Source organism: Callorhinchus milii, unplaced genomic scaffold, assembly GCF_018977255.1.
Source record: "Callorhinchus milii isolate IMCB2004 unplaced genomic scaffold, IMCB_Cmil_1.0 Scaffold245, whole genome shotgun sequence".
NCBI classification, from domain to species: domain Eukaryota; kingdom Metazoa; phylum Chordata; class Chondrichthyes; order Chimaeriformes; family Callorhinchidae; genus Callorhinchus; species Callorhinchus milii.
Genome location: NW_024704986.1, coordinates 34,431 through 44,105, shown reverse-complemented (window position 1 = coordinate 44,105; position 9,675 = coordinate 34,431). Strand labels below are relative to the sequence as shown.

Below are 9,675 nucleotides of genomic sequence, written 5' to 3'. Positions count from 1 at the left end.
GTGACAGGCTGTCCAGTCTGTCGGTGCAATACTTGCCCATGTGCCCGGCTGGCTGGTCTGTCACTGCAAAACTTGCCCGTGTGCCTGGCTGGCTGGTCTGTCACTGCAAAACTTGCCCATGTGCCAGGCTGGCTGGTTTGTATCACCTGGGTTTTGGTTCATGAACCGTCAAACAAGTCCAGATCTTCAATTAAACAAACTGGGATTTGCTCAATCAAAATCGACATTGACAGATCTCCCAGTTCCAAGGCTGGTGAGATGAAAGTATTTATTTATGTGTAAAAGTACTTGATAAACTACTTACCTTTGTTCGTTATCGTCTCTTTAAGACTTTCCTCAAAGTCAGGTAAAGAGAAGACATTGCCTTCTGGTGTGTTGCCGGGTGTCTGATGCACACCGCAGATCATCGCATCGCCCTGTGCATTGGCTATCGGTTCAGTTTCATTGGAAGCCATCTCACTCGACGCACCCAAAATGCTGGAACACTGGTTGGGATTTGAAACCATATCACAATGTGTTTGGGTAACTGCAGATGTACTCGCTGTTTCATTCCCGCCAGTTGTGGATGTGTTTGGTTGTGGTGATGGTGACCATTTCATTGATTCATCAGGTTTTTCATGTCTCGGTGTTTCAGAGTTTTGTTTCCTCTTTCCCAGCAATGTTCCAACAAGGCGTTTCATTGCTGCTAAGTGCAGCCGAGCTGGTGGTGAGTTTTGTGACAGGTGTTGAGCCTTATTTATGTTTATTGTAGAACAACGTTTACAAGGTGATCAGGGAATCCAGACGTGATCTACCAGACAATACCATCAGGCTTGCGTGTCCAATGACTTTCCTTCTTTCTCACATTTGACATTTATCCTGCGAATGAAGTAAACTGTAAGTCAGGGTAACAAACAGGATTTAAGCAAATCAGATTTGCTTACTGAAAAGGATAAATTTACTAACTTTTCTTGCATTTGGTTTCGTTCAAGTGAGGAGGATGTCTAAAACCTTCCCCATTTACTGTAATTGTTGTGAATTTGTATTTCAGAGGTGAATGCATCAGCCAATTTCATAGAATCATAGAATTATACAGCAGAGAATAGCTACCATCATGCCTGTTCCAGCTCTTTGAAAAGAGCTGTCCAAATCCATTCCCAGCTCTCCCCCATAGTCCTGCAAACATATCTCCCAAATAATTACCTACTTCTCTCTTAAATAAAAGTTGTTATCGAATCCCCCAGCCTTTCAGCCAATGCATTCCAGATTCCAACAACTCCTTGTGTTTAAAAAAAATCAACTCACCCTGTTTCTTTTAACATCTATTTTTAATCAGTGTACTCAGATACAGACCCACCCGCCAGTAGAAACAGTTTCTCCTCGTTCATCATATTGAATTCCCTCATAATTTTGAAAACTTCCATTAAGTCTCCTCTTAGCTTTCTCTGCTCCAAGGAGAATAATCCCAGCTTTTCTTGCCTCTCCTGATAACTGAAGTCGCTCATTGCAGGTACTATCCTGGAAAATCTACTTTGCACCTTTTCCAATACCTTGAGAGGTAACTCAAGTGTGGTGCCCAGAACTGAACAGTCTCCAGCTGAGGCCTGACCAGTTTTTATTAAGGTTCACCATAATTTCCTGAGTATTATATTCTATGCCCCTATTTATAAAGCCAAGTACCCGAATGCTTTTTAAAAAACCTTTACCTGACCTGGCAATTCAAAGATTACTTATATGAACTCCAAGGTCTCTCTGTTCCTTCACCCCCTTTAAGATTGTACCATCAGCTTATATTTCCACAGTCTTCCTCCAAAATACATCACTTCGCATTTCTCACATTTCTTCATCTGCCACATGTCTGCCCATTTACCAGTCTGTCTATTACCTCTTGCAGTCTGTTACTATCACTATTTGCTACTTGTCCGAGCTTACTATCATCTGGAAACTTGCAAATTGTACTCCCTATACCCATGTCCAAGTTATTTATATAGATAAATGCACACCAGTGGTCCGACAACCCCTCCGACCCCCACCCTGGGGCATAACACTGCACACTTCCCTCCAGCCAGAAAAACAACTGTTCACCAGCGCTCTCTGCTTTCTGTCTCCCATTTCGTCTATTTGGTGACAGCAACAGCTCGAATTTATACGACTCTTCCTTTGCTAAATCTATGGAGAGATCTTGGGTGAAAGGCGATGTACAAATGTAATTTTGTAATTTTCTATTGTAATACTATTACTACCACTAATATTACTATTATTTTTACTTATTACATATTACATTTACATGGTACCATTCACACCAAGAGGACATCACTAACTGCTTCACGAGATTTTGTAGCAAACACATCAGCCAAATAGAAACAGCAATGGCCTTTGAATAGCTTGAAGTGAGTAACCAATTGTATTTGAGGATTTTTTCCATAACACTGGGAGAAACATGTTTAGCCCTGTGATAAAACCTAAGATTCCACCGAGGGTTTATTGCTATCAAATCATGGTTCATCAGTCCTTCAATCCGAAATAGCATCTTAGGTTGTATAATCAAGTTCAATCATCAACTAAAGCCCCGGCTTCTTGTTCTGCATTTGTTTCATTGCTTGTACAGAAAGACAGGAAACCAGGCGCGGATAACTAACCACAGGATGTGCAGAGCTGAACTCACAGCCGTCCTCTCTTGTTCCTCTCTGTTGCTGACAGTCACAGCACGAGAGCAAAGGGCAAAAATAACATGTAAATCAAACACAACTCAAATATACCATCAACAAATAGCAACAGTTCAAACTGGGGCCGTTCCTTCCACTGACAATCAGATGGTTGAGAATGTAGATTTGGTGTAAATCCTGTTAATTTGAGTTGGAAAACCATGCTGTAGTGAGTTCGCTCATGTCGCCACAATCAGGGCGTTACCCACACAGACCAGACCAGCGGTTTATATCTTCATGAACAGAGAAACAGCCCCTCAAAATGGCTGTCACAGGCCCGGATACAACAAAATGTCTGCTCTGGGCCACTGAGGCCTGGTAAAGTCTGGTGTGTGCCACCACCTCCATAGCTACACACATAGACACACAAAGTCACACACACACACACACTCAGAAAGCCAAATAGACACACACACTCACATACAGACACATACACCTACACACAACAAACACGCACACCTAGACATACATACACAAATAGACATACACAAATACATACATACACAGACAGAGATAAATATAGAGAGAGGGACACAGAGACACATACACAGATGTATACAACAGTCCGGAGATACAGAGAGAAAATTTGAAGAAAATACGAGAGGGAGACACACATGCACACTGACAAAGGAGGAGAGAGGTACACAAACAACAGACAGACTGATAGATACACAGACACAGAGAGAGGAAACATGACAAACAGACACATACGAGCACACATACAGACAGAGAGAAATACACACGTGTAAGAGAGATATAACAGAGAGAGGGAGATAACCATATACAAACATACAGAGACAGAGATACTGATTATACAGAGTGAGCGAGAGAGAGAGAAAACATACACACACACATATACATATATAGAAAGATACACACACAAACAGATACAGAGAGGGAGACAGAGACATAGACACAGACAGATGCACAATCATTCCGCCAGAGAGAGACAGAGACAGGGACGCAGAGAGATAGACACACGCAGAATCAGAGAGACAAAGGAAGAGACACAGAGAACTAAACATACACAGACCCAGAGAGACAGGGCAACAGACACACACACACAGATATACACACACTATAGGCAGAGAGAGAGAGAGATACAAGGGTACACTCACGACACGCACAGTAACAGACAGAGTGAGATACACACAGAGAGATATTCACACAGACAGACAGGCAGAAAGGTTGAGAGAGAGTTAAGGCAGAGCGAGACACACATATTGGGAAACATACAGAAAAAGAGAACAGACAGACAGTGCTACACCCAAACACAGGGACACACAAAGGCAGATAGAGTGAGAATGAGAGGATGTTTCTGAAAATGATGTGATCTGTGTGTCTACTCTCTTAACTTCATCATAGCTGTCACAGGACAGAGAACCACACAATGTCTGCTCTGACCACTGAGGCCTGGTAAAGTGTGGTGTTGACAGTGCCTCCCATCATCACAACACACATAGATACACATAACACACAAAGACATAGAGACGTACACACATACGCAATATAAACACACAGGAAATGCACATCACAACACAACAAAAAATAGACACTCACACACAGACAGTCATATACACACAAGAGACATATACACACACGAGATATACACACACGAAACAATACACAGAGAAATTACACAGAAATGTGACTAATACGCCAATGCTACTGACAGAACAAAAAAATAGAACAAAACAGTAATACGATAGGAGCAACACACTAATATACACAGCAATATTCTGAACATCAGACCACAAGAAGAGAACAACACACATAGAGAAAGAAAGAGATCACAGCACGTGCACACACAGGCGAGGCACACAGTGATGAGATGAGTAGTTTACCAGAAAAAAACAAAAGTAGATAGGGAGATACACACAGAGAATCAATCGGTACAAAAACAAACACGTGAGAATCACAAGATAATAGACAACAGGGAGTGCAGATGAGAGGCTACAATAGAGTAGATACACAACAGACAACAAAAGTAGACAAGAGAGCATGCAATAGACAGAGACGAGCACCAGAGGATCACAGGACCAAGAGAAATCGACGACGGAGACACACTGAGAGATCAGAGCGGAGACGAACCATATACATACAGAGATAGCGAGAGAGAGACCACCACATAGAAAGAAACACCATACAGGAGACAAAGACACAGCATGACTCATACGTCAGAGACGAACACAAGCAGAGTAATCACACGCAGAATCAGAGAGACACAGGGGAGACACAGAGAACTAAACATACACAGACCCAGAGAGACAGAACAAGAGACACACACACAGATACACACATAGCAAGAAGAAGACAGAGACACAATAAAAGCTGAAAGACGAGATACTCATAGGGAGCCTGTATCAGTGAGAGATCACTTGCAAGCGAGAACCCGAGTCAACCAGGAGGGCAAAACCTGCAATATCCTCATAACAGAGCCAAAATAATCCCTCAAAAAAAAAAAATAAAGCATTCATCTAGACTGGGACAGCAAGGCATGCCACAAATATACAGTCAATCACTTAATGGTTCTGTGAAGCCTTGAGCTGAGTGAAGGCTATATCAATGCAGGATTTTTATACCTTAACATAGCTCCACAGGCCTGGGTACAACCACATGACTGCTCTGGACCACGAGACCTGGTGAAGGCTGGTGTGTGGCAGCATCTCTGCAACACATACAGACACAGACCAGACAATGGACACAACATATAGACACCCACCTATACATACCTAAACACCACAAACACAAATACACACACAAGCACAAGGTACAGAACCAACGATACAGGAGAGCATGAGAGATACACACACACAAACACACACTGTGCACAGACAGAGACATATAGAGACTGAGAGAGAAAGATTCAAGAGAGACATACACACACATACACAGATACCGATGAATTTTAATGCTGTTGATGTCACACATATCCCTGGAAAGGAGAACACAAAGTGTGGGCACGCACTCCCTGCGCCATATTTGGCCAAAGTGAGAAGTTAGAGGGTTTCAGTCAACAGTAAAGTTTCTGTTCTGCATCTGTCTCATTACTTGTACAGAAAAACAGGAAACCAGGCGCTGAGGTGACTAACCACAGGGGATTGCAGAATTGAACTCACAGCCTCTTGTTCCTTTCTGTTGGTGACGATCATAGCACGAGAGCAAAGGGCAAAATTACATGAATAATCAAAAACAGCTCAAATATACCATCAACCATAGCAACAGCTCAAATGGGGCCGTTTGTTATGAAATCGACGTTGATAACATAGATTTGGATAATCCTGTTAATTTGATGTAAACCATGTGTGCTGAATTCACTAGTGTCCCAGATGAGGGCATAAACGCACCAGCCTGCGATCTTATCAACACAGACACAGAGTTAAAAACAGTCTGTACCAGACTACGGAATACAGAGATACACAGTATAAGAGAAAATGGAATAAACCAGTTCGATATAGAATACTTCACCACACAGAGAGACAGATAGTATACACACACACAGAAACACACACAGAAGCGATACAAATAGAGACAGAACAGAGAGGGATACAGAACACACAGACAGAAATCACAGACACACCACACAAAGACATAGAGAGAGATAGAGACACACACAGACAGACACAGAGAGAGCACACAGAAAGATACAAGCACACACATACAAAGTGAGAGAGAGAGAAAGAGATACCCACAACAGAGTGATCAACAGAGAGAGTCAGAGAGACACACACACGCACAGAGAGATACACTGAGACATACATAGAGAGAGAGAGGGAGAGAGATGGATACACACAGACAGCGGGAGTTACAGGCAGATAAAGAGAGACAGAATGTATTATTACCCACAAAAAGCAATCCACCAATTGACTAACAAGCGAGTTCCCACTTACAGCTGCATAAACAGAGGTGTGTGTGTGTGTGTAGGGAAACTTGCCTATGGTTTTGCTCTGCCCGGGATCGATCCCATTTCCTCTCGTTTGCGAGGCGAGTGCTATTTTGACGGCGCTCTAACCATTAAGCTTTCAACTTCGATTCCAAGACACTCTCATTCGTTTTGAAGTTATATAGTCCCCTCACACCTCCCTACACAGCCGATCGCTGACCCACCACACCCCATACCCCCCCACCCACCCACTCCACCACACACTGCTCCACGTGGCTGCCTCCGGCCTCCGAGTGTCCCCTCGTGTCAAGTGTTCCACCTTCAGTCAATATGCCCCGAAATTCTGGAAATCTTTCCCTCAATTCCTCCGCCTCGCCCCTCCCTCCACACCTTCATATCCTGCCAAAAACATTCCTGTTTGATCGTGCTAATGGTCACCTCCCTCCTCCCTCTCCCCATAGCTTGGGGTCAGACTCTGCCACTGTCAAGTGCTCCAGGAAGCTCCCACGCATGAAGGGACTTTGCAATATGCGTTGTTGGAAGCTACAGGACTCCACAAATCTGCAAATCTAAAGTGACTGGTGCTGAGGTTAAACATTAATGTAAATGATGTTGAGGGAATTGATGCCCTGAGCCTACCTTGGTGCTGTCTGTGGCCAGATGCTGACGGGGGTGAATTCCCTCCTCGTGGTCTCTCTCTGTCTCCCTCTGAGCTGCTGATCTCCTGTTCAGAGCAAAGGAAATGTTCACTTGCTGGTGCTGCCTCTGACACAGTAACTTACGAAGCTGCTGCTGTCTGTCTGTCTGTATGTCTGCCCGGCTTCTGGTGTCACAATCTCCTCTCTGAACCCTGGTTGGCTCCAGTTCCTCACAATGTGCTGTAAACATCTGATTGGTTTGGTTAAAGAAGCCCCTTCGGCCCAATTATCATCTTTACAGAAACCGCACTTCCCCTTCTGCCATCACAGCACAGAGCTGTCTGTGTCTCAGACTCCTGACCCCACAGCCTCCACACACTATTCTTGATGTTGCTGAGCCTCTCAGTAAAGGATCCTGTCCTGTGTCTGTGTGAGAAGTGTCTCCTTGGAGCTGCACTGGGTCCAATGGATGTGGGCATCAAGTTAGCCCTCTGTGAGGGTCTCCAGTCCTGTTCCTGAGCAGGAGGGCGGCAGTATTCCAGGGCACTCTCTGCTGATGACAGCACAGCCCATCGTCAGGACCTGGAAGGGCAGATCAGTCACAGGGGGCAGGGAATCCTGGATTCGACAGGGAGGAGTGGGTGAGGGAGCAGTTGTGTAGGGGTGGGAAGGGGTCGGTGTGCGTGAGGAGGTGGAGGGGTAATCGGGGGGGGGAGTGGGTTCGTGGTGGTGGTGTTGGCAGGGGGAGTGGGTGACCCAAAGTTGGAAATGGTTCTCGGGTTGGATTGGCCACCAGTGCAAACCCTCATGTAAACAATCAGGATCGGCTGGTTTGTGCTGCTGGTGTCATACACAGTACAGGACAGGCAGAGCATACAGTGTCACTGTCCTCCCTACACACACAGATGCATTCACACACACACAAAGATACATACACAGAGACATATACATACGCAGAGAAACACACACAGATGCAGAGAGAGATGCACAGAGATACACTTTAATTCTGCTGGTGTCACACACAGTCCGGGACAGGCAGAGCACATAGTGTGACCACTGCCCTCCCTACACACACACACACACACAGAGACACACAGTCCGGGACAGGAAGAGCACATAGTGTGACCACTGCCCTCCCTACACACACACACAGACACACAGTCCAGGACAGGCAGAGCACATAGTGTGACCACTGCCCTCCCTACACACACACACACACACACAGAGACACACAGTCCAGGACAGGCAGAGCACATAGTGTGACCACTGCCCTCCCTACACACACACACACAGAGAGACACAGCCCGGGACAGGCAGAGCACACGGTGTGGGCACTGCCCTCCCTGCTCCATGGTTGGCCACAGTAAGAAGTCAGTGTTTTCAGTCTAAACAGCTAAAGCCGCGGCTTCTTGTTCTGCATTTGTCCCATTGTTTGTACAGAAAGACAGGAAACAGGCGCTGGGGATGTGCAGAGCTGAACTCACAGCCTCTGTCCCTCTCTACTGCTGACAGTCACAGCACGAGAGCAAAGGGCAAAAACAACACGTAGATCAACACAGCTCAAATATACCATCAACACACAGCGACAGCTCAAACTGTTTGTTTCACTGACAGTCGGAAATTATAGAATGTAGGTTTTGTGTAAAACGGCTTATTTCAACTGTAAAACCATGTGTAGTGAATCACTTGTGTAAACACTGTCAGGGCGTTACCCACACAGCCCAGACCTGCAGTTTATATCTTTGTTAACAGAGAAATTCCATAAACACACAATTTCCTCTCTGGGCCTCAGTGAGAGTCAGTAACTGACTGGAATAGACACACACACACACAGATACAAACAAGCAGACAGAGACACCCACGTAGAGAGAGAGGGAGATACCCACAAACACACCCACCCACAAATACAGGCAGAGAGAGAGACTTACAGAGACACACATACATATACACATACACAGAATCTGCACACACACACACAGGCAGAGAGAGGTTCAGAGACACACTTACGCATACAGACACATACAGACTGAGACAGACAGACACACTCACAGATACACTCACACACAGACGCATGGAAATACAGAGAGAGAAAGAGACAGGTAGACCACACCGACAGACAACGATACGATATAAAAATATATTTGTATTGCCGCCTTTCATGTCAGGAGGACGTCCCAAGGCCCATCGAGATACACACAGACAGAGGCTCTGCCCAAGGTATGGAGGCAAAGACGGAACCAACAGGAGAGCCTCGGAGCAGAGCTGTACACAGTGCTCCAGAGTGCGGCAGATCAGAGCACTGTTATCTGGGCCTGTTATGGGGCCTGTTATCTGCAGATCTAAATCGAACTCGTGCTGAGGTTAAACATTAATGGCAATGATCTTCCAGTTACTCGACACCCTGAGCCTACCTTGGGGCTGATATCTGTGTCCAGGTGATGATGGGGCTGGAGTCTGGCCTCACACTAAC

At 45.3% G+C, this 9,675-nt stretch overlaps 1 long non-coding RNA gene across 1 annotated transcript; it reads right to left on the bottom strand.

Annotated features, from left to right (window-relative positions):
* Positions 1–309: 309 nt before the first annotated feature.
* LOC121851954 lies at positions 310–9,675 on the bottom strand. Its single transcript, XR_006086016.1, has 3 exons — positions 9,617–9,675; positions 7,207–7,291; positions 310–858 (listed from the first exon to the last, which is right to left on the bottom strand). It is a non-coding gene; the product is annotated as an uncharacterized LOC121851954 (long non-coding RNA).